Source organism: Anas platyrhynchos, chromosome 12 (genome assembly GCF_047663525.1).
Source record: "Anas platyrhynchos isolate ZD024472 breed Pekin duck chromosome 12, IASCAAS_PekinDuck_T2T, whole genome shotgun sequence".
Classification (NCBI taxonomy): domain Eukaryota; kingdom Metazoa; phylum Chordata; class Aves; order Anseriformes; family Anatidae; genus Anas; species Anas platyrhynchos.
In genome coordinates this window covers 15,444,990-15,470,011 of record NC_092598.1, presented here as the reverse complement: position 1 = coordinate 15,470,011, position 25,022 = coordinate 15,444,990, and the positions used below count along the sequence as shown (strand labels likewise).

General features: G+C 44.6%; 2 long non-coding RNA genes across 21 annotated transcripts in view; one reads left to right on the top strand and one right to left on the bottom strand.

Annotated features, from left to right (window-relative positions):
• The window catches only part of LOC101802362 (uncharacterized), a 210,804-nt gene that overhangs the window by 107,387 nt on the left and 78,395 nt on the right, over nucleotides 1-25,022 (top strand). For all 19 annotated transcript variants that reach the window (XR_011812193.1, XR_011812206.1, XR_011812200.1 and 16 more), the window contains 3 exons: nucleotides 4,381-4,463; nucleotides 7,638-7,739; nucleotides 9,848-9,938. This is a non-coding gene — a long non-coding RNA (uncharacterized lncRNA). The remainder of the gene's footprint in view (nucleotides 1-4,380; nucleotides 4,464-7,637; nucleotides 7,740-9,847; nucleotides 9,939-25,022) is intronic.
• Nucleotides 16,731-19,070, bottom strand: LOC110352212 (uncharacterized). 2 transcript variants are annotated; one of them, XR_011812208.1, is made up of 2 exons: nucleotides 18,897-19,070; nucleotides 16,731-18,430 (listed from the first exon to the last, which is right to left on the bottom strand). It is a non-coding gene; the product is annotated as an uncharacterized lncRNA (long non-coding RNA). The 2 variants fall into 2 exon arrangements; XR_002400825.4 differs by lacking the exon at nucleotides 18,897-19,070 and adding an exon at nucleotides 18,554-18,792.

Here is a 25,022-nt window from a genome sequence, read left to right as displayed (position 1 = left end):
AAGGCTGCACGTTTCAGAGCACGTTAAGGATACTCACGGATGACCTACAGTGAGCTATACGCTGTGCGATCTAAAGCCAAGGGCTTTATGTCAGGCTTAGAGATTCTGAATGGTAACACACTTCTCAAAGAGCCTCAAAGTAATTAGCCTTTCGCTCCAAGTTGACACGCTTACACTTTTAATATCAGGAATAAGGAAAAAGACTAAGGCTTCTAACCTCAAATCCATAGCAGCTTAGGCACTTTCACCTCGCCGGTTTTGTTATGACAGCTCTTTGTTTGGCTGATAGTGAGTGGTGTTTTGAATAGAAGTGCTTCTGCTGCGTGCTTTGCTACCTTCCCGTAATAAGGGAGTACTTGGAGGTTATGCAGCAAGGTGCTAATTGACATTAACACTCAAGACAGGAAATGCTGACACAATTTAAAATTAACATCCTGTCAATATACTGCTGACCTGTGTTAAACGTGCGCTTTGTCAAACTTTCAGAATTAGATTTTAATACAGAAACAGCGTAACGCCGGGAGTCTTGCTGGTCTCGAGAAGACCACGTTTAATATGGCAAGAAGTCACCCAACTGTTTTCCATTTTAGCTTACCTTTCCTCAAAGAGTGAAGTTGTTCTTTGCCAAAAGAAAAAGGTCGAATAAATCAAGTAGGCTAAAAGAGCCAAAAACAATACGGTATTTGGCATTTGTTAGTAATCAAAGACTGAAATAAATTGTCCTTCGCTTCTCAGTTTGTTTTCAATGTTGCCTTACCAATGGCTATGAATCCTGGAAATGGACTTTTCCCAGGACTGCAGCACACGTGTGGCACTTTGTACCCAACCAGGCTAGCGTGGTAACCTCCCACAGTCCGGCTATGTTCAGCATCACATTTTGCTTTCTGCTGTTTCTGCATCCCAACCTTAGCCCAAAGCACGAGGGGACGGACAGGTGGCATGGAGCCACCCCTGCCCCCTCGCAGGATGCACTGCGAGCAGCCGTGCCCACATTTCTTTGCTTTGAAAAAGGCAAAGGAATAGCTAAACGTGCTGGGAAGATGCTGGGTTTCACCCTTTGGTTTTTGGGGTGATAGGAGCTGATTTCTAGATAAACTGCCCTGCTGCCTGCTCGGCGAGAAGCTGTGGTGGTGCCCACACAGCAAGCAGCCCGGTCCCGAAATGTTGGGTCTCCCTGCAGAAACAAATGGTGCTGCTCGTTGTCAGTCGGAGCCTTCGCCTTGGGAAGGTGGAAGGCACGAGTCAGAATAATACCGAACAAGAGAAGACAGAGCACGCTTGGGCGCGGTCTGATCTGTGGAGGAGGCTGTTTGCTGAACATTAATCAGAGGTTGTCCCAGGCATTAGGAACAGCATGAAAAAAGGCACGAAGCCAGGAAAAGGTGATGAAGAGAAGGAAGCACTCGGAGGAGAAGACTGGGCTGCGTGGAAGGAGCGGGAGGTGGAGCAGGGCAGGTTGAAATGAGAGGCGGTGGTAAGCGCCGACCTGTGCAGGCTTGGGGAGTGTGGAAATGTTTCAGGAAGGTGGTGCAAGCTACATATCACTCCTGGCAAACTTTCTCTAAGAAAATAGTAAGTGGGTGGCCCGTTGCTATATGTGCTTCCCACTGACGGTTCCTGGGAGCGGGCCAATGCTGTGTGCTTCAGTTCAGGTTAACAGCGAGACTGGGAAAATATTGGCCGTAGCCCTGGTTCTACAAACTGTTTGCACAGGGCATCTGTTGCCCTTTGTTAATAACGGGGTGCTCCAAGAGTTGGCCACTTCAGGTCGTGTGTGTGAAACGGGGGAAAGTGCTCCCGTGGTGAGGTGGGGCTCAGCTGCAAAGGGGCTTTTAGCTGCAGCTCTAGGTGGGAAATGTCCCAAGCCACAGCCACTGGATGCGCTTATCCCGTGCTGCCAGGTACTAGCTGGGCTTGTAGGATGCTGCTCTATGCTGGGGCAAAGAAAATTAAAATTATCAATAGGACGTATGTCAGAGGCTTGGCTCTTTTCTCTGAAATCAATTGGCAAAGGGCACTCAGAGCAAAATAGTCACTGTCAAATGGGCTGTGCTTTGCTCTGCATCCATCCTCTGCCCCCTAAAAAAAATTGTTTTGCTTTTTTTCATACAAATCCAGTAGGTTTTTAAGTAAGGAACTTAACTATCATGGTCATGCTATGCTCTTGGGGAGCGAAAAAATTGCTTTCGCCTACAAAATGTTTACATTGGCTGCCAGGTTCCTCCTGATTTCCTCTGTTGGGAATGAATAATTAAGGAGTGAAGTGAGAGGTGAAAAAGGCCTCTATGTGTTTAAGCCTAATGTCACAGCTTTCCAAGGACAAAGCTTCTAGCACATAGAAAGGTTTCTCTGTCAAGCAGATGAATTCAATAGCTAAGCAAGATGCCAAGAAGAGGAGTCAAACAAAGAAGCGAATTCCCAGTAGGAAGCTTTTAGTATGCACTCAGGACAGGTATTGCATGAAATGGATGCAGAGCACACATATGTGGGACATACAGGCAACACACATAAGGTGTTAATAGTCTAAGCTGATGCCAAGGAAGAAAAAGAGCAGACAGGGTCAGCTACTGTTTCCTGAGCTAAATGTTCCTTTTCTTACGGTGGTCAGAGCCAGGGGTAGTTTTACAACGTGCAAAACATGCACTTGTAATTAAAATGAAACTCACACTGACAGAGAGAGGGGATGGCGAATGTTGACCTCACAGGCTGCATCTGCAGAGCATTTGGGGACACATTCCTTCAGCAGAAGCGATGTTGGCTTTTGATAGTCTTTTTAAATAAAAGGTAGGCAGGAATGAAGTTCTGTTAATTTGTATGCGCTGCGTGAAGCCGTTTCTCACAAGGCAGTGCCGGTGGTACTTCAGAGCAGAGAACTGCCCCACTATGGTTTTTTAATTTCCATTCTTCTGTTTGAAACCAGAGGTGCTGCTAGTGCTTGCAGGCAGTGGAAATTAAAATAAAAGCAAGCAGAAGAAACAATAGGAAGGTTTTACTTATCTGTTCTGCTCGTTTTCTGCTGCTGGGCTTTGCAGTGCTGTGCTCGTGTAGCTCTTTAGGCAGGTAGGTCCCTGGCAGACCTTGCCAACACATCCGGGTTGGGCTTGCAAATCTGCCCTGCTGAAATTGGGCTTGGGACAGGAGCCACGGATAACTTCAGCTGTGCTCCAGCACACCCTGGCTAGCACAGGTGGGCTCATGGAGAGAAACGTGTGGCTTTGGTTTCTTAGCTGGTGTGCTGCTGACCCTCCTCGATGGCGAGGCAGGACCTGCGAGTGCACCTGGCTTGCACCGCGCTTTTCTGCTTGCCTGGGGGAAAATCTCTACCCTGGTCTTTTGAATGTAAGATTCCTGGGGAGAACGGGTAAGTCTGCTCCTCGCTTCCAGCCCTCCTAGACTTTTTAATCTCCTGCACTAACCAAAGAATCAACAAGTATATCATCTTCCCTGCAGCGAGATAAGATCCCTTAAGAGGCAGAGCACTCTGCCTTCCAACAAACTCATGCATAAAAGGTTAATTTAGAGCATGGGGATATCTGTGCATGTTGAGCAAATGGAGAGCTGGAGGGATTCTTTTTATTCCTCCTCCTCTCTTCGCGTTGGCTAGCGAGGGCAGGTTGAGCGTAGGACTCTGCGTTACGGAGCACCTCTCCATCACCCCAGCCTTTTGTCAATTCACCCAATGTGACAATTACAGCATTTCAGAGATGAGACTTTCTAATCCTATTACTCATTCATCAACCTGCAGATGATAGCAGAAGCCAGATCGAACAGTGCCAAAAGAGCAGTGAGGAGCCTTCTCCAGTGCTGTGAAACTAGGCTTAGCTCAGGCACAATAGGTGTGTAATTTAAGGTTTTGTTGAGCTGAAATCCAATCACATACTTGACTGGTAGATCACAGAAAGACACAGACAAAAAGAATGAGATAATTCTACCTCACACAAACACTTGAATCCGGCTTTGACTTAATAACAAGTGTGTGATCAACCTTACACTGTTTCTTTCTTTTTTTTTTTTCTTTGAACCTAGAGATGGGATGGAGCTGAAATATTTTACCTACTTGGGTATCAGCCAATAATTAAAAAAAAAAAAAAAAAGTACCAGAAGATAATGGAGGAACTTGCTTAGACAAATAAAGGGAAAAAGTACAGATGCTCATTATATGAAAGATAATATGAAAATATAATGTATGGTGGTAGCTCAGTGCTATCTTGTCAGCATCTGATACCTACTGCTTTCCCAAGGATGGAGAGGATCTAGCAGATACGAGAAGAACAAAGCTAAAAAAGTAAAACCTTGACTACAGAAGGAGAAAGTACACTGTGAACCTTACTGCTGTCTTTCCTGTAACTAAAATACTCCTTTTGTTTTGTCCTCTTTCAGGTGCATGCTGTAATTGCCAGAGGAGCGGTGGGAGCTCTCACAGGTAGATGAAGCAAACGCCGAGGTGCTGCAGCTGTGAGCAGGTAAATGGGAATGTGAGGAGGAGGGGACCTTAGCTCTTGCCTCCTGTGGAAACAGAAAGGAGGGTTCACTCCTTTCTGTGTTTACAGAGGTAGCTTTTCATTAGGTAGAGTGTATTACTTAGATTCACTCTCGTAAAGGGGCACGTTCAATACAGGCTGCTCCAGGCATGGCCTTTATACATTAACAAAATAAAGTGCAGGGCACATAAGGTAAATGGTTTAGCAGGAGAGCTCTCTGCAACAGGAGCATCCACATTTATTTCCATCGCTATCATCAGTGGTGTTTTTCTGTACAGTGTAGCTGTCCTGGCCAAGTAAAAGCCTTCTATTAAGACCAAACTTCAAAAAACACATTTCCACAGTTTTGGTGTCTGTCTTGAGCTCTTCAAATTAACAAGCCTCTGCATGTTAGTGGAATTAATGGTGCATGAAATTTGGTACTACCTTGTAGGTGTTGTGAGCTAGACACTCAGAAATACAGAAGTCCCAAACTAGAAGAGACAGGAAAAAAAAAAAAAAAGGACTATGAAGCCACTGCTAGGAAGAATGACTCACATATGGCAGAGGAGTGAGTGCTCTAGTGTTGTGGTTGAAAAAGCTCTTTTTAAAGTCTGCCAGTCAAGAAAATGCCTTCAAGCCACATGAATTGATGCGTAAGGCTCCAAACGCAATGGTCACTAATATGCAATCAGCACAGTGGGATGTGTTACTCAGATGTAAGCCAGTTGTCAGAGCTAATCTGCTGCAACAGGTAACACGCGGTCCTGTGCCAAAACAAAGGAACAACCAGTGCAGAGACTGGCAGAAAAAACATCACCAGCAAAACCAAGAGGCTCAAAGGGATGACCAGGAAAAGGAATCCTGGAGGTCAAAGAGTTAAAAATGAAGTGTGAAGTTTGGCATTAGTTGTAAGAGACCAAATTCCAGGCAATGTTTTCCTTAAAAATAAAACAATACATTACCAATTTGCAAGATTGAAAGCATACAGAAGCAGCATCAATGAAAATACTGTTCTAGAATAAATGAATTAGTGGGGGAAAATCCCACAGCAATGGAACTGTTGTTGAGACACAACACAAAGTTTTTCAATAGTTTGCAGGAGTATGGGGAGATTGAGATATGTTCCAAGCAGAGGGAGGAAAAAAAAACATATCCACAACCCAGTATAATCTGAGAAGCTCACGCTGGAGACTAACATGGTTCCCAAACTGCAAAGATCTCATAGAGATTTACTTCAGCAATATAAACACTGACATTTGACCAGACAATCGCCTTGGGGGCATTAGCTAAAATAGCCTCAGCTTTAAAATTGAGGTACGAACTTCTGAAGGCTTTGTTAGTTGTTCTCCAGTGACACTGAGGCAACCATTCTGCTTACTGGATATATCAGCATCACTAATTTCAGAAGAGACTGAAGATTTTGCCTGTGCTTAGGCACAGCTGCCCTCTCACCGAGATGTTCTTTCCCTTTGGTGTGCAGATGTGGGCAGCTCGGCTGTCTTGCCACCAGCATTAGGACAGGTCCAGTTTTCACCACCGTTTTTTTCCTGCTGTCATCTTCCACATTTGGAGGAGGAGGCATCAGGCATTAACCCCCCCAGTCTGCACATGGGTTTTATCCTGCCTTTTTCCAGTAAAATATCATTTGGGTTCCTTTTTGCTGGGAGCCTCAGCCCGCTGTGGAGCAGATCCCAAGGATGAGTGACAGCTGCCAGAACAACTGCAGCTGTAAATGCCCCAGTGGTCCCTGGGCGCTGCAACTGCTCAGTGGGAGCTGTCTGATGTCACTGACCCCACACTGCATTGGGAGGGGAAGGAGCAAACTGGTCAGGGCCTTCTCTATAAGGACATCTGCTAATGGCCTGTGCCTGGCAAGGTGTAAATGTATGCACGGTTCAGCACTTGAGTGCTCCATAGACATGCTGGCATTTAATAGGTGTGCTCTTTTCATCATGTTGTACAGCTCCAGAATCTTACCCAGGCTAACAGTAGAAAATAAAACCTTTTTGTTGCTGATGACTTCTGGATGTCCAAGAGGGGCTTCTCCTCTTTGTGAGAGCATAATAAAGGGCAGAATGCTGCGCAGGCAGTGAGGAGCAAGGGGGGACGAGTGTGGAAAAAGTCCTGTGAACACCAAGGTCAGAGAAGAAGGTGGAGAGAGGCGCTGCAGGCACTGGAGCATCCCTTCCCCTGCAGCCCACGGAGAGCCCACGCAGGGCAGGTTTATCCTGAAGTGCCCGTGGAAGGAGCCAGGCTGAATTAGGGGAGAAGCATGAGGAGGAAGGAGTGGCAGCAAGGACCTGCCATGGAATGACTTTAACCAAGAAGCGTAAATTAAATGTTCTTGTGGGCAGAGCATTCAGTTTCGGCACTTTCCAGATCCAGACAGTGAGGTGGAGTATGTTATAAAGCAACACTTTCACTCCTTCCCTGCCTTCCCAAATCAAACCAGCCAGGACAAAGAGACACCCCCACCCCTTTGCCTCTCCTTTGCCCTCCCTTTGCTATGCCCTGCCCTGTATGGCCCTTTGCAAACTGGTGTAAGCAGTGGCAGACCCGGCAGCCTTGCTCAAATCCTGCTCTCTGCAGCAACCTTTGAAAGGTCAGACACCGTGGGCCAGCGGTGGATGTTTCTGCATGGCTCCTTGCTTTTTGTCCTCACACTCTTTCCCTCGGTTCCTTGTCAAACTCTAAGAAAAGCTCTTCAGGGCCACGGAACTGGGGGCAGGTTTGGCCACAAAGAAATTCAAGTACCATGTCTCTGTCTCTAAGTCCCAGGCCGTTGGTGTCTGTTGCTGTGAAGTGTCAGACTGTGTATTGGTTGGTAGCTAACAGCAGCAACACTTAACGAGGTTGAGTGAGGATGATGTTTAAGCATTTCTCATCCTAAGGAGCTACCATGGCAGCTGTGGAAGGCTCCTACAGTCTGGGTGTGCTCTGAATAACCTCTCTCACTATGGTTCGCATTAAAAATTTTGATTATCTGTCAGACTGCTGCTCCCCTTCTCCTGAGCTATCAGGGTTGCAACACTCTGTAGAAGTCATTTACTTGCCAGTGGTACCGTTAGCCCTTTGTGAACAATTAAGCTGAGGTCGGAGGTTGTAATATATCAAATTTGCGGACCGCATTAAATTTTATTTTTACTGAAAGGAACTTTTTGTCTCTTTTATCAGGAGGAAAATTAAGCTGTGAACTGGAATTCCATCAGGCTGTCTACTGTGAAGCCCTGTGGCTTTAGCAAAGGGGCAGCAGTGGTCAGAAATGACACCCAAAAGGTAAATTTATTTCTTTTTTATTAAAAAGGATAAGTTACGACCCGTACAGTATATCTTAAGGAGGGAACTTAACACAATATGCTGTATTTTCCCATTTCTTTAAAAAGGCTGATTTTGCAACACAGAGAAGCTCTGGATGGGAGGGATGAGGTGCTGGGCTACCAGCAGGGCACAGACAAACCATCACCATCCAAGCCTGCCTGCTGGCAGCAGCCACATGTGATGTGGGTGGCTCTTGTCTGGTCCCAAAAAGGCATGGAAGTGTGAGCTAAATGTTCTGCCCACCTAATTATAAACAGACAGGAGGTGCAAGGTAGGATTTTAGAAATGGTTTTCTTTTCGATTCTGGAGTTGAAAGTTTTTTTTGGGTAAAATTTTTAAACCCTTTGAAAACACCTCTTCATTGTGGGCCTTCTGTCTCACCAAACCCGCTAGCGGTTTTGCCACTAATTTCTGGGAACTGGATCACTTTCAAAAGTTTTGTTGAAACTTGCTGTCTGTGCGAATTTTTGCCATTCTAGAGAATTGTTATTTAATAAATGGAAATAATTTTAATATAAAACCAAACTACAGTGAAACCCTGTGTCACTCCCTGGCTTCCAGAGAGCAGACAGTTTGGGGATTTAAACACCAGGTTAGAAATTCCCAGACACGCTGGCTGCCCAGCCAGGCAGACTCTACCATTGGCCTCTCCAAGGTTGTGTTCAGTGTTGTAGTGTAAGGATTGTCTTTTGGGTCTGAACATGCAAGTACGTGCTTGTTCTCTTCATATGGGTATAAAATACCTCTTTCTGCTTTGCACAGGCATCAAAATACATGTGAAATCCTCAGGAACTTGCATGTTGGTCCTGGTGCTGTTTATGCAACCTGCTCTGCTTGCCTGCAGTTGGCCAGCTGTGGTTTGGACGCAGACATGTTTGATTTTTGTGCACAGTGGCTGATGATATCAAATTAGGCTGCAGAGATCCTACAGCCTTTTCATTTTTCAGTGAGATTAAAGGTTTGCCCTGCTATATTTGCTGTGCATTTCTCCTCCCCTCTCTGCTGCACAGTGTTATGTTCCGCTCATCCATATCTCCTGTTTCCACCCTAAAGAAGGCGGAATTTCAACAGCAAGAAAAGGGCTTCTATTGTGCCCTGTATAATTCAAATAACACCCTCTGGGATGAATTGTGCAATTTTAATATTCATTATCTCAAATGGAGACAATAGAGTAGACCATAGTAGGAAAGGCTGATTAGTAGATCACTGAAGATAGAGGTTTTTTGTTTTATTTTTAACTTGGCACATTATTTGGTGATAAGCAAGTAAAACAGTTCCTCAAAACCAGAATCTTTGGAATTTGAAAATGCAATGCAATGGCTGTGTGGGAACCATCCTTCAGTGAACACATCCATGGGAGCTCAAGAGCCTTGCATGGACAGACCTTACTTCGTTTATAAGTCTTAAGCCTTACCGGTTAGCAGCTGAAACCAAGAGATTTCTGTTGCTCCCTCAACTCTAAATGAAAGGCTTGTTTCAGAGGGAAGGGGAGCATGCAATCAGTCCATAAAGTGAATGGTAATGCTTTAATTACCATTCCATTGTTATTCTTCCTATTTAGCTGCTTGGGGGTTGCGTAGTTTGCATATTCATTCCTTTAATTCTCACAAAGGTTTTGTTGTTGTTGTTTTTTGTTTGGCAAAAGTTTGACTCCAAAAAGAGAGCAAGCTTGTCATTAATGGGCTCAAAGGGAAAGAATGAGGAAGGTCTGTTTTCCCCCAAATCTCAAAGATTTCTGGGGGGGAAGGACACAAGGTAGGTACCGTTTTGCAGAAACAGAGATACAAAAGATTTTTTTATAGGCAAGTGCAAGTGAAATCGGTTGTGGCAACACAGTTTGGGAGTGTAATGAAACAGCCAAACAAAAAATTCCTCTACCCATCACCCAGTGCAGACAAAGTGAATTCACCATTTTTTTAAAGGCTGCAGTACTTGGCAGTGCCCTTCAAGTGAAGCTTTCCAGCAACTCACTCTCTTGAAAACTTGAGTGAAATACAACACTATGTACTCAGTTAATTCCTTTACTGTAGAAGAAAAGTATTGACAACATTTTTGTTTCCTTTTAGAAAATGACATGGAATTCACAGTGGACTTCCTACTCCTGTGAAAGAAAGGGAGAAGATGCTTTTGCTTCACACAATCTTCACATCTAAAGAGGTAAGTTGATCTTCTTGTAGAAACATTATCACAGCTACAGCCTTCTTGACTAGCTCTTTATGTCCTCCTGTCATGCATTATTCCCATTACACGAACACTTCTCGAGGCTTTGTGACAGTACGGATTAGGCTCATAAGAGCGTGCTGAGGCAGTGGGCAAAGTTGCAGCATCTTGCTCTGAGGTCAGGGCAGTGTTAGAGGTCTTTCTTCAAGCCTAAGACAGCAGCAGGTATTCTTGGAAAATGCACATATACTGGAGCGGACTGGGGTAATGCATGAACAAAGGCTGGGAAAACCAGGCTAAGGATGATTTGAAGACATTTTTGGTGATTGTAGAATTTAAGCCAGTACAATCAGTCCTTCTTAGAATTAGGGTGTTCTGTGCACCTACTACACGTGAACCAGGAGCAGGAGGAGTCCACTATAGGCTCAGCTCATGTAAGCTGTCTCCAGCTGTCACCAGAGATACCGAAAAGCCAGTCACCATCAGAGTGACTGCTGTCATCAGATGGAGCATAGTGACTAAAAGGTGTTGCCAAGGATGAGTAAAGAACAGGCTGCAATGATCAATATTTAATATCTTGAGATTTTTCACGGTCATTTCCATATTTAAACATAATATATTTTAATATAGTTGTGCTTATCCATATACTGTTTTTATTCCTAATCTAAGCAATCTCCAGGCCCGAGAACTTTCTTTCTGTTGTCTTCTGTCTCCCAGGCATAGTATAATGACAAACCAATTCCTCTGCTTCCTAGTTAATGAATAGTCTCTAGTTTTTCAGGCAGGAGTGTTAAAGAAAGCCTAGCTTTTAGCTATTAAATGTATTCAGTGGTATTTATGACAGATTTTCCACTTCTTCTTTCTTGCTGCACATAATCTTCAAGATCATTAAAGGGAAATTCTGAGATTTGCCATGCTCGGTGCTAATGTAGCACTTGTTTCATAATGAAGCTTGAAATGGTGGGTTTTTGCTCTGCACACGATTAATGCTAAAGTCCACATCCTTATCTGATAGAAAACACCAAGAGCTCCACTGCAGTAAATGAAGTTAGGATAATTTGCATCGGTTGAAGATGTGGCCCTATATCTGGTTGACATTATCGTGCCTGCTACAGTATAGACACCAGCTGGGGTGCTGTTGTTTCATTCCTGCGTGGGGTAGGAAGGGCCTCAGTGGGGGAGAATGAAAGTGGAGAATGGCCATTGCTAGTGCAAGCTACGAACGAGCCCTCTGAAGTATAAGAAGGTTGAAATAAAAAGGCAAGCTCACCATAACGTAGTGAGATGCAACAGAAAGGACGTGAACTTGGGTTGCTCCGCTTATGTTACTCCAGAGGGATTTGTGCTCGGAACAGCTCCTCCAGCCCACGTCTGTGATCAGGGGTGGGAAAATTCTCCCATGCCCTGTGGTTTTCAGGTCGAACTGAACTGCTTGGGGGCTGTACCTCAAAGCCACATGGAAGCTCTAACTACTGCCGTGCAAAATGCCCTGTTTCTCAGGTGGGGCTGGCAGGAACCAGTTCTTCAGCAGCTGTGTTGGCTTTCTATTTGCATTTGGATGAAAATCAAGAGGTTGCTTTTTCTCGCTCTGACTTTGAATATAAGTCTCTCTCCTCCCTTCAGCTGCCCTAGTTCTTAAGTGTTGGTGTTCGCAGTGCTGTAGCTACCTGGATCTAGGCTTTTGTTTCAGGTGGCTTGCGCCACAGTGTTCTCCTCAGGAACAGTCTTGCTGGAGGCACTGTCTCCCCTCTGGCCCCAAGGAGAACACATCTGCTCTCTCTGACACAAAGGAAGCTTCTGGAATTGTCATTCTGTTGGGCAGGACCAAAATAGCCATAAGATTTGGTATGCATTTTTAGTAGGTTGCAACTGTGCTCCTTGAGCCAAAGGAAGATGGTTCATACAGCAAAGAAAATAACACTTTTGCTCAAGTTTTGCTCAGTAGCTTTTCATTAGTAATCTTCAATAAAACAAAAGCTTATAAATGCCCAATCCAGCTGCTGTTAAAATATGAACAGAATTGCTGTTGAATTGAATGAGGTCAGACTGGGGCTCCAGATGAAGGTCAATACAATTTTTAGTTCCTTGTCACTCTCTTTTGCCCGGCCTGGCAGTTGCACATAAGAAAGTTGGCCAGCTGTGAGATGGTGATTCAAGGAGGATGGCTGTGCCTCTGAATCCATTGCTCCAGCTGTCTCAGGCTGTTCTGGTGAGCCAGAGGTTTGTGCTCTCCAGCCCAGGCACAGGGAATTACAAATGTGTGCTGAAATAGAAGCCAGGGTTCAGGGTGAGGACACACTAGAACAAAGCCTGTTGGTATGGGAGAATTACAATAAATGGCATGAAGAAAGCATGTTCGATTCAAATTCTTGCCGAATGTGACTTGATTGTCACTTTTCTTGGGAATATGGCCTTACTACCAGAACAAGAGAGAGAAGCTGGTGATCCCTTTGGAATTAAGGGTTTAGGGTATGACATGGGGAATTAGACATGGGCCTCCCATTAGCAAGAATGTTGACCTCCGTGCATAGTTCTGAAAATAAACCCTATCTCCAAGCTCAGTTGTGTTTTTCTTCTGCTGAAGAACAGGCTTAGATGTTACTGAGCAGGAGAGTAGATCTCATGATTGGAAACTTCTGATGTCGTTTTCAAGTGCAGTTATAAAACTGAGTGATGACATGTAGGTGTCCGCACCCAAAATATTTACAAATCAAACTGTGTGGGTGCCTGGTTTTTATGGTGGCAATAAAATATTGCTTAGTATTTCCTGGTAAACTTTTAGTCCTGAGTAATTATTATTAAACAGATGGAGAAACAGGGAGCTATAGCAGAATTGAGAACATTATTCATAAGCCCTGCTTTTTCCCATGGGCTGACAGTTGAGAGACTGTACACCTAGCCCCTCCAACAGTCTTCATCATAAGCATGTGCTTTTGGCAAGTAGCTCCACTGCAGCCCGGTCAAATGATGACACTGAAATCAACAGAAGCATAAGGTGGCAGTAAAGCATAATAAGCAGAACTCCCAGCTGAGGCTTGCAAGTGAGCTTTGAGTCCCACTGCAGCACGGGATGTGATTTGGATTCTCTTGTGCCTCAGTTTCCCTGTGTGGAAACAGTAATGATCCCTTTTCTGAAGTCCTTTGACATCTGAAGAAGCCGAGTGCTGTAGAAAAGCTTGCTCGCTATTATGCGTACATTTAAAACAAAACTTAATGCTTCAGTGCTTTGCTAGGTTGGGGGTGAATGTGCTTAGTGCTTTGTGTGATCGAGCTGTAGATTACATAGGCAGTGGTTTGTAATAAGAGCCTTATCAGTAACAAAAACCCTTCTGTCATCCTCAGAGAAGCAACAATCGTATTTTAAAATGGTTGCCAAACGTGTTTATTTGAAGATGGTTGTTTCTAGCATAGCTCAAACCATTGTGTGGCAAGAGTTCAATTGCTTCCCACTAAAGCCAACATTCAGAGCTTGGAAAACTGTTAGATAAATGTCAGTTTCTGCCATAATTTGTGGAATCAATACAAACTGAGTCAAAGAATCACAAACAGTAATGTGAAAATAAAATGATCTGTGTTATGGTTTTTAAGTAAATGATGATAAACTAATAAATGCCATTAGCTGCTGCCATTACTTTGTTGAATTTAGCTGATGTTACTGTGTTGACTTTAAAAGCTATCAGCTTAACTATATAAATCCATTTGACATGTCTTTATTCAGATAAAACTTTAATACTGCAAGTGTAGCAAATTAGATGCAAATGCTCTTTTTATTTTAAGTATATTTAAAGCTGCCTTTTCAATGCAAATTTTACAGGAAATCTCAACAAGCTAGGACAGACATCTTAGCTGTCAGCGTGCAGCACTTTCATTTCGGGCTCAGGCATGGGAGCTGCATTTTGTCCCTGCAGACTGAGATAATTAAAACTACAGAGAGATGGTTTTAAATATACATGATACACAGTTACTTAAATTGTGGGATAATGCATAAATGCAGTCCTTAACGTTTTTGGTAGCACAACACTGACCAGACGACATAGCAGGGTAAATTGGAGAGAACAATTTTATTTCTGCGTAAACAGTTTTATGGTTTGTTGGGTTTTGTTTTGTTTTACTTTTCACCTGAATTATTGTGGAGGCGCAGAAATACCAATTCAAAGCCTGGGTTGTGAATGCCCTCATTAAAACGACACTGATACCATTAACTTTTTTTTTTTTTCCCCTTCTTTGCTTTTTTTCTTTCTTTTTAAATTATGCTTTAACTTCTTTGTTTTTGAGCAGTCCACAGCCTCCTTGGAATACATATCTATTTCAGCTTTCATTTGCTGAACCCCCTGAATGAGTTTATCCAAACAATGTGAATTTACTCAGATCTTTTTAAAATCCCACATCTCTTGTGGTTGATAAAGCTGACTTTAGCTAAGAAGAGTTGGATCAGGGTGATTTAAATTTCACAGTGAAAATGATAAGGGCTTTACTAGAAATAATAAGCACATTCAAATACTGTCATGGGCAAACAGTTGAATGTGCAGTGAGAAATTCGGCAAGGCTAGTCTTTTCCAGTGTTGATTTAATGAAGCAATGGATAGTAAAATAGAAAAAAAAAATAACTCGCATTGAGAGGTAAACTTATGTTAATGCCTTATCAGTAGTTTTATAAAGCATTATTCATTAAAAAGCAGCATTAATGCCCTAATAACTTTAAAAATATCATGCCGTTTAAAAGCAACAAAAAGCCCAAGCCAACCCACCAGGCAGGGAAGCAGAAGAGTCCCTTTGGCAGCCCTACAAACTGGCTGAGCGATACCCTGTTATTGTCAGGAGCCGCATGTTGGTTTGTTGAGCCCGCGGATAACTTGTGTTTCAGGGAAAGAAAAAGGAAAAAAAACACAACACATCCACTTAAGCTTCAGGGCAAACAATACTGGCCCACTGTTTAAAATGGTTTTGAACATTTGCTTGTCCATTTCAACAGCACAGAGCCTCACCTTTCTCATTCAAATCGGGCGAGGAATCTGCACAGAGCCAATTGCAAAGGAAGGCTTGTCTGGAGCTGCTACATTTCCAGGATCAAAAGGTTCAAATCTATGAATCCAGATGTGCTTTGGAGCGAGAGGGCCATGCTGGCTATTGACCAGGCAGGCAGGAGGAGCAGAAGGCGAGCTGATTTTGGAGGCGGTGGGGCAGGCGGTTTACAGCCATCATTTGTGGGGTTGTGTGCAGCAAGGAGCGGGCATCCCGAATTAGCCAGCTCTGAGACAGCTGGAAAACAATAAATCAGATGTGCATGGCACTTCCAAGAAGGGCTGAGAGAGAAGAAAAGGGAAGAAACATCACTGCGTTGCCAAAGGGCTGAGGTTAAGGATCCCTCTGTGCAATTGAGCAGTTTTTAATTCCCACCTCTGAATGCTTCCCTGTGTCAGGCGTCCGGGGCTCCTCCAAGGAGCCACCTCGCTGCTGCCAAGTGGGCAGCCTGCGTGCGATTAGCCTAGGTTTTCACAGGTACCCCAGGGCCTTTATTTATTTACTTTTTCCCTTAAGGAAGGTGGTAAAAACCTACGGGGAGCTTCCTGCAATCAGCGCAGGGGAGCAGCAGTCATTTGCAGGCGGGCGAGATCAATATTCCTGCCCAAGCTTTCTGCCTGCACTTCCAGCCAGTAATTGTGGGGCTGTTCTCAATTCACGAATAGCGTGTATAAGGAAAAACTAATCTCTTCCAAACAGCTCATTTCCATAGCTAACGACCAGAGAAGTACAACTGACTTTGTCACTGACAACTTCTTTGTGTTTGTAAACAGGTTTTGTGGGAATGAAACGTTTCTAAGGTGAAAAGAAATAGTTAGGAGCTCAAATCTTCCCATCGACCATCTCACATATTTCCTACATTTGGCTCATTACAGGACAAGTATGTCCTTTAAGACCCAGAGATTAATGAGGCATTTTACGAGACTAATACGTTTTAAATTTTAACACTGGAGTTAGCATCTATAATTGTACAATTATACGTTCATTTAGATTTTTTAAAGATAACTAATCACAGGTGACTAGAGCTGTGTGAAGAGGCAGAATTTATGTTTCTCCAGCTGTAGGAGTACTAAATCATGCAGGAATTGAAATTGTTTTCCTTCTGACAGATAGCTCAGGCAAGATTAGTCAGTCACTGTTTCAGATATAATGCTTTTTTTATTATGCATACTTTATGCGGGACTATTATATTTGTACCGTATACTTCTGCATACAGCAAATTAACTATTGTGTAATGCACGGACCAAGAAAGAGTGTCATTAGTCCTTGCTATCCCGCAGTTTCGAGCAGCTGGTGAAATATATACCAATCACCCAACAGCCAGCTTCGTGTTAACATGTATAACAAAGCCTCAGCGACTCCTGTTTGACAGAACTTTGCCGTGTAGTAATAAATAAGGCTGAATTATTGATGGTGATAACTGCTAATATTATTATGACCTCAATTAAGTGCTTTTTTCAGACGCATTAGCAACAAAAGGTCTTCTCTCTGCTCGGTGCTGTTTTGTCAAGTCCCACTTTACATTAAAATCGAATTGATCAAACCTATTTGCCATTTCGCTGTGAGTGGATAACCATAATGGGTAATCTATCAGCATGGTGCTCCCCTTAAAGCTATTAACACCTTTTGTTGTTTTACTCAAGTTTCCAAACGTGCTGAGAGGTTCAAAAAGGCAAACCCTACAATCTGTTAGGATTGCGCGGAGCTGTGACTTGTGGCACTCTTTTAATTACCATACTTTTTTAACTCGGCGGCTAAACATTGATATTTCTGACACTAAGTAAGTCTTTATTTACTTATGAAGCTGTGAGACAGCTAAATTAAAGCTGATTAGCAAGATGGCAGCTCCGCCGCTTGCAGCTGAGGTGAGTTTAGCTGCGGCGTGGCATCTCCCCACAGCTCGCTGCTTGACTCGTCCTCGCTGCGGCTGAGATCACTCAGCAGCAAGGCAAATAAAGGCAGCTTAGAGTTTTTGCCCTTTGGCAAATTGGCAAATTGTGTTAGCTACATGGGTATGTGTGTAAAGTGTGGAGCAGCCTGTTTGTTTGTGAGAGAGCTTTTATAAAAGGCAGGGGGAGATAATTTCCAGGGACAGGCTGTGGAGTGTGCATGCTTGGGGAGTTGTGGGATTACACTCATTAAAAAGTGAAGAGCTAATGAAATTAATCAGAGGAAAGACTGAGTAAACCGGAGAATACAAATACGGGCCTCCTGTCTCGGGGAGGTTGCCACTTTTCACTTAAGTCTCCGTTGGAAATTCCTGTCCTCCTGGAACCATTCCTCACGTTTGTGTGTCTGGATTTTGGAGATTTGCCTCCTCAATACTTGTATGGGGCTCCATGGCAAAAGACAGAGGGAATTCCTGGTTTACTCACTCATGTCAAGCCTAGACTAAGAGTGCCTGGGCTGTGATTCATCACCGCTTGTGTAATGCTGATGCAAAGCCCAAGTGAAAGTAGGTGGTACCGCCTGCACCAGCACAAAACCCCAGTCATATTTTTGCTGACAATCTCAACAGAAAAGCCTGGTTGGAATAAGCGAGGATGTCCTTTATTGCCTCACATGTTCCTGTTGCTTTCTTTTTGTTTATATCGACAACAAAAAAACCCTCCCTGTCTGATTGCGCTGCTGATAGCCTTGGTGAGCATCCCATTCATGGAGGATGAAGAGCCCAGGGGGAGCCTTGCCTGGCAGGAGGGAGCTGTCAGCACAAAGCAGCGGCTCCTGCTCCACCATAGCTTGCTGCTGGCACAAGGGGAGTCGGTGCCACTGATGTAAAGGAGGTTACGCCTTTTGTGACGTTAACGTCAGCAATGGCTTTGGCCCTTTTGCTTCTGCATACCGTAGTGAGTCAAAAGCAGGGTGAAATGAAGAAATATTTATATTGGCTTCCAAACCAGATTGAAGATAAATTGCTGTTAAGCTCCAGTTCTGTCTAACCGTTGATACGTGTAATATAGCAAATTAATTAAAAGCTTACAGTCACAATATATAGGGATTTCAATTGTTTTAAAGCAGTGGTTAGTCTTTCAGCAACTGGAAGTTACACGTGACCGAGTTATTCAGTAGTCAGCACTTCCAGAACTGTTTCAAGTAGTTTACTACACTTCCTATTTCTTCTTGTCAATCATATTTTGTGCATTTTGATCTTGCGTTGAACAAACCAGAAACATCCTTTGCCCATTTTATGAGTGTCCTGCAAAGCAGGGTATGAAGCGGGTTGATGACAGCCCATCCATCTCGCTGTTTTTGAAAGGGATTCTCCTACTGGACATCATGGGGAGAAGCGTTTTTCTGAAGCCCACCCACCTAGTCCCCCTTCAGAAGTGGCTGCATTTTCCTAAGGCATTTCTTGGAGGGGTAACCTGCATATCAAACAGCAGATTTCGTAGTGCCATATAGCGATGTTGACTTTACTGATGCTTCAGCTGCTGTTGTCTTAATATGGGCTGTCGCTCACATGTCAGCTGGAAACAAAAATCAATAAGCAATGAGAATGGGAGTAAAGGGAAACCAGAGAAACAAAATGATGAACAAGAATTTGGTATCTCCCCTCGTATACTCCCCGTCAGCCGCTGTGTGCCTCTTACCCTTTTGGAGGATCCGCAGCTAATCCCTGCGGCCTCGTGCTTGCAGGATTTCAGGGCTCTGCCCGCTGTGGGCAGGAGGAACTCCAGGCCCAGTGGCCGTACAGGGCCTGCTCCGACCCCCTCAGACCCAGCTGCAGAACACGCATGGGCCTCGCTGAAGGGCAGCCCCCGGGGCTAAGTGGCCATGGCCACCCCGTCCTTGCTCCCAGCCCAGGTACAGGGTACCCAGGCGGCCCAGCTCTGTGTGCGGGTGTCACATACAGACACACAGCTGACAATGTTAAAGAAATAAACATTTGTTTATTAACATAACATTGTTTTCTACGATTTGGTGGGTATTTACCTAGCTCATGAAGGGGTCTGCTCGGGTTGCTGGAACTGGCACTTCCACCTCTGCCCCTCTTGGGGCGTGTGGGGTTGGTGGTTTGGGCTGTGTGTGTAGGTAAGGGGAATGTGTGTGTGGAGGGGCACTGAAGTGGAAGCAGGAGCTGGAGGAGGAAGCAATCCGTTTAAATGAATAACCGTGCCAAAAGCCCAGTCATAAGGTACAGACGGGGGAGGCCGTTAATGAAAGCACCGAAGCAGCCACATCTGTGATTGAATACTCAGTCTTTTAGTCCCTACTGCTGTGTTTACTGCTCCTTAATGTGGTATTGTTTACTCACAATTAAACCCTTTGCCATTAATTTAACTCTCAGATGTCGAATCGGTCACAGGGACCCAGATCCCGGACAGCTGGGCTCTGTACACTTGTTTAAGCACAGCTCTCGTTAGGAGGGAGAGAGCGTGGTGCAGCGAGCTGATGGCAGCACGGGCTGGCTGCTCTCCGTGGTCATCGGCCCCGCTCCCGGTCCTGCTCCCAGCCCCAGGAGCCGTGGGGGAAGCGTTACCCATTGTCAGCCGAAATTTCACACCAGAGATAACAAACGCTTGAGACCCAGGCGCTGCTCGGAGGAGATAAACACATTTTCCCCCATTAATTAAAACGTATCTGTAAATTTAAGCGGAGATGTTCGCTGTAATAAGTTTTGAACTGGTGACAAATGTCAACAGCAAAAGGGCCGAGATAAGGCGATGTCAGATCCGTGCGTGACGATACGCGCCTTCGCGCCCCAGCCTTACACCGTGGGACGTCGTGGCCTGTGCTGGTGGCTGATAGCAGGGGGTGAAGTAGCCCGCAGCGTGGGATGCCTGGGAGACGGAGGGGTCCTAGCAGAAAAGAGTGGTTTACGTGTTGTTGTGAACATGGGGGCTTTCAGTGGTTTTGCATATTTGGTATTTTGCTAAACTTCTCTCGCATTTCTTTTGTCTAAAATAAAACACTTTGGTGTACGTGCTGTACATTGATCGCCCAATGCACCTATTCCTGAACATTCAACTGAAGTGACGCCCACCTATAGAATAAGTGTACGTTTCTTCAAAAAATCCTTTCAAACCCAAACAGACTTGTTCAGTAACATACTGTTACTGCCATAGCCAACTGATTTTAAACCACGTGGTAGTGGGATTGCACTGCTTAGCAGAGATCAGTGTGTTCACAGCAGATACCATAGGGAGTGCCAGATCTTGAGACAACCAGCATTACAATGGCCATGCAGCCCTTTCTTCTCCTCATCAGCCCCTCACAGGAATAACGAGCTGGATGGCAGCTGGGAGGTCTGCATGGGGATGGGGTCTGGTCACACTGCCCCAGCAGCCCTAACGCTGCAATGGTTTCTCCAGGCAGAGGGGCCACAGAAGCAGGGACGTGCCTGCTGGGGAACACACCTCCAGTTTACTCTCAAAACCGAACCAAAATGTTTCTTTTCTTCTTTATCATCTCTATTGAACGTGCTAGAGATGTTTCTCGTGAAGGTGGATTTTGGTCTTTGCTCAGAACAACCGTGTCAGATAACCTGGTGAGGATGTGTAGACTTCTGGATGCTCCTGGCTGGTCCCTTCTTTAAAGCAGTGTCTGAAAAGGGGAGGTCTGCTTGTCCCAAGTCCATCCTTTCAGATTATTTAAATATTGCTGCATGAATGATTCCCAATGAACAGTTTGATCAACTTGCCTTCTTTTGGTAATTGTGGTATATCTACAGCTGTGCTTGAATTTCTTTAAGTTTATTACTAGACAAATACACCGTGCACCTTTCCTCACTAAACTGATCATAATTTGAAACTTTTATCAGAATGTAGGTGGCTTAGTGCTGACTGTCCATATAAATCAGCAGATATTTGTGCCTGTTCTCATAAGGCAAGCCTTGTAAGTACTGTGCAAATCTAAAATCTGGTTCCAATAACTGGTTGTGTTTTACTGATTTGCCTTTTAAATTCACCTCCTGTGAAAATCAGTGCCATCGAATCAGGGGAGCATGTTTAGGAAGTGAACGTGGGAGCCATAAAGTGACAGAAGTGATTCTGTTTAAAAGTCTGAAGTCAAAGTTAATTACATTGTGCCTTGGTTTTGCATTCACCCTTCATTGGTTTCGGTGCAAACCCAGCAGCATAGAGCAGGTGCCTCCATGCACAATGTCCTGAGCCACCAACCCATCACCCGCCCAGCAAGGCAATGTGCCCGAGAGTCCCACATCCCCCTGCACATCTTTGGGTGAGGATGTGTGTCCCCCTTTCCTAAGCCAGGTCCCAAAAAACACCCTTGGTATGAGCCTAAAGCCCCTTACACTGCTCCATGTCCCCCTCGGGGCCACCTTCGCACCCCAGGCAGGCACAGTTTGGGACTTGCTCGGGATGGGGTTGGGGACAGGATGGGATGAGCCCCATTTTCTCCTCCTTTGGGGTCTGCCCCGTTTTATGGGGCGCTGGCAGTGGCTACACCTGCGGCTCTAACCGAGTTAACCGAAATGTTATAGCGGTCGGTGAAAGGGAGAGGTCAGAGGCCAGGGGTCAGCCTTTTGGCAGTGGCAGGGAGGAGGAGCGGGATGAAGGCTCGCTACGTTGCCTGCCTCGTCCAGCTGGGAAGGCGCTGTGCTGCCGCTCTGCTGTCCCGGCATTTGCGTGGGCAATTCTGGGCATTGTCATGTGAATAGGGGTTAAATTATTCTGCTTTGTCATTAAGTGATCCTCGATTGGCAATCCGCTACACAATGGGTGATCATTAGGGAAAGGCCATAAAACTGTTACACCAGTTAGGGGTGAATGGTGAATGAAGCCAGATATCTCCAGCACCAGTTCCCCGCCCTCCCCCGCCGGCTGCAGCTGCTGGAGACGCAATTGAAAGCAGAAACGTGGAGGCTCAGAACAACCCTTTCTTTAAGAGCTCCCCTAATTTCGTTTTGAAAGTGTCTGCATTGAAAGGAACAGCAGATGGACCTTCTGAGAGTTACCTAAGGCATACCGAGTGTGGTCACTTCCCGAGATTTTGCTGTCTCGGTTTAGGTGATGTTTTGGTTAAAGCCCAGCTTGCTGGAGTACATCAGATCGTGACCCTTAAAAGCAGAAGTGCCCCGTGGCTTGTTAGTTTCAGAGAAAGTCATGAACATGAGACAAAAGCCCCAAATAGCACGAGAACTGCACGACACAGAAGGACGTGCAACTTGCTTGATGGAAGTGCCTCCAACCCCAGAAGCTCGCGGTGTCCCACTGCCTGAGCCATGGCTTCTGGGGGCTCCAGGCTGATAGTTGCCATTGAAGTCTGGATGTGGGCTTCCCAACCCAAAGTCCCCAAAAAGTAGGGCTCATTTGCTTCTCTGTCGCCTCCACTTCCCCCAGCATGGTCCCAGGTCCAGCTCCTGCCTGGCCCCATGTCCTCTGCCATTTCGTCACCCTGGAGGAGCAGGAAGGCAGGAGCTCGTGGCTTAGGTAGGACAGTGCTGGTCCTGGCTTGCAGCAGTGGAGTTGCCAAGGGACCAATGCATGAGAAAGAGCTCTTGTTATAGCTGATTGACGGCTCCCATCCAGCCTTACCTGACTTCACCGCTCTTTGTGTTTGCAGTCGTGGTGCCCTAGGTGACCCCTGGGGATGGGGTTTTCCAACAGCTGCCCAGATAGTTCCAGCCGTGCTCCTGGGAATGGTGATTTTTCCATGACTGAAAAGCCAACATAGCTTTTAACTAAAACTGGAGAGCTAATTAACTGCTTAGTGATTTGTCCTTGCTTTTTTATATTCCAATTATGATTGCAGCTCATCTCACTTGAGAAAGAACATGCTCTGTGGCCTGCAAAGAGACTTATTTCTTCGACTACAATTAACAATAGGATTTCTGCCTAGTAATTAAAGATATGCTGTTGCAAGCTGAGTAAGTGGGCTACAAACAGCCCACTGTCCGCTGGGGACGCTCTGAATTGTCATGTTTTATTTGTGGTTCCCTACATCCCTAGATGTGCAGTCAGACCCCAAGCCTGCACACAGCCGCTGCTTTGCATGACTCGGAAAGATCCATTGTGTTCAGGGCCTTTGGAGAGTATCACGGTGATGAGTGCATGAGATCAGACGTTGTACTGTACATCTGCCTTTAAAAGGGAAAAAAGCAAAGAAGTAGGAAAACGTCCCCATTTCTACATTGAAGTTCTAGAATAGCAATAGTCAAAGATGTTGTGAATAACAATAGACGAAGGTGCTGTAATAGATTCTGTGCATTTTCCAACATCTGAATTTCCCTTTAAACTTGTACTAGGTAAATGTTACTCGGTTGCCCTTTTAGAAAACAACAATTTGACTTTTTTCCCCTCTTTCTATTCTGACAAATATTGGTCTTGATGAGTGTTAAGGGACTAAAAACGCTAAACATCAAAGTGCTCATTATCAACCAGCCAGCTGCACTCCTCGCTGCACCTCCTCATCACACACAAACCCGCTCTTTTCTGTAGGGACTGCCCCCCGCCCCCCCGAGACACGGAACAAGTTCTTCTCTACGCTAACAGTGCACAACATTGTCAAATGATGTGTAATGATTTTATAATGTGAACTAATGCCACTAGGGACCGAACTGAGACTTCTGATTTCATTACACTCCCTGCTGAGACTGGTTTGGAATATGAATTTGGGGCGAAGATAAAAGGCTATGCTCACATCCCTTACCCATCAACCCTTGACCAGTATTTTTTGGCGTGGGTCCAGACAAGGATCCGGCCCAAGGTATCTCAAGAAAAAAAACCTTGCGATTTATCTATGTTGCTATAAAACACTAGGAGTGCAAACGAGTACCTTTACTGAGCAAACCTGCGTGCCGTGAGTGGAATCTCAGCAGAAGTTAGCAGCTGCCCTGCTGGGTCAGAGTCTGGCCAAGGCTGGCCCGAAAATGTGCTTAAAAGCTACTGTTTGTTAATAGTGGGCCACAGAGTGTCTGTGCCATGATAGGTTAGCTAGAGGTGTTATTTATTTATTCATTTTATTTATTTTTTAATTAAAGTAATTGTATTACCTAACACATTCTTTAATTTATAGCTCTAGAAACGTACATTCAGGTAACTGTGTAAGGTCTTTTTATACAGTGATAAAAATGTAACCACACTAACAAATGATGTTCTTTTACATATTGTTATCTGTTGCTATGAAGCCTAGGACACCTGTCTGTTTTAAGTAATTTCATCTTTCTGTGTCCTAAGAGACCGTGAAAAACAGAAAAATGCCATAACATTTTTCTCTAGAATGGATAATATGAGAATTAGTTTCCTTTATTCAGATGGAAGAGAATTAAAAAAAAGACTCTCAGTCAAATGCTCGTCTACAGTAACTGTGTCTGGTTCTATTGTTTTCAAGACAGTTTATCCCATTTGTACCAGCAGAAAATGTAGGCCGTGCCAGTGACAGCAGGCAGACAAACACCCCAAATGTCTAGCTAATTTTGAAATGTAATCTACCTGGTAACGTGTGATATGGAAACTAACTGTCGTTTATGTACTCTTAAAGCACTTCAGATGCAGGAGGGATAGAAACTAATCCGCCTTCAAAGGTAATTATATTGGGAATTACACTACTTCCTGCAGTAAACTCTATTTGGCACCCTGCCCCTTTTTTCCAGTCCTACACCATTGCCCCTATTTTAGATATGAGTTAGAGTTAACCGTAAGCAAATTACATTCAGTAGGTGAAATGGAAGGGGGGATCCTCACAAAGATACAGAAGCACCTGAAATAGAAGTGGTGATTAAGTTTGTTTCCTGTTGTGCTCATACATACCCGACAAATGATTTACGTTCATCATCTAATATATTTAAACTATCTTGGTTGTAGGGGTCGCAGCCGCTATGAGATGGGAGGAAAGACAATACTAATCAAAAGTAAACCATGCCACTTTTTTCTCTAGTGCCGCTAATCTTAATTGAATCAATCTCATGGCAGATGTTGACAGTGAAAGATTGCTCGAACCTGGGAGGCCAAGCTGGACAGAGCTTCCAGAATAAATAAATAAAAAACTCTTCCTTAATCATTAATTTGTTCATTCACTCCCATTTGCTTCCATTCTTCAATGTCTTAGAAGATGTACCCCACGCAACCTCCTTCTTCAGCAATCATTTCCAAGTGTTTC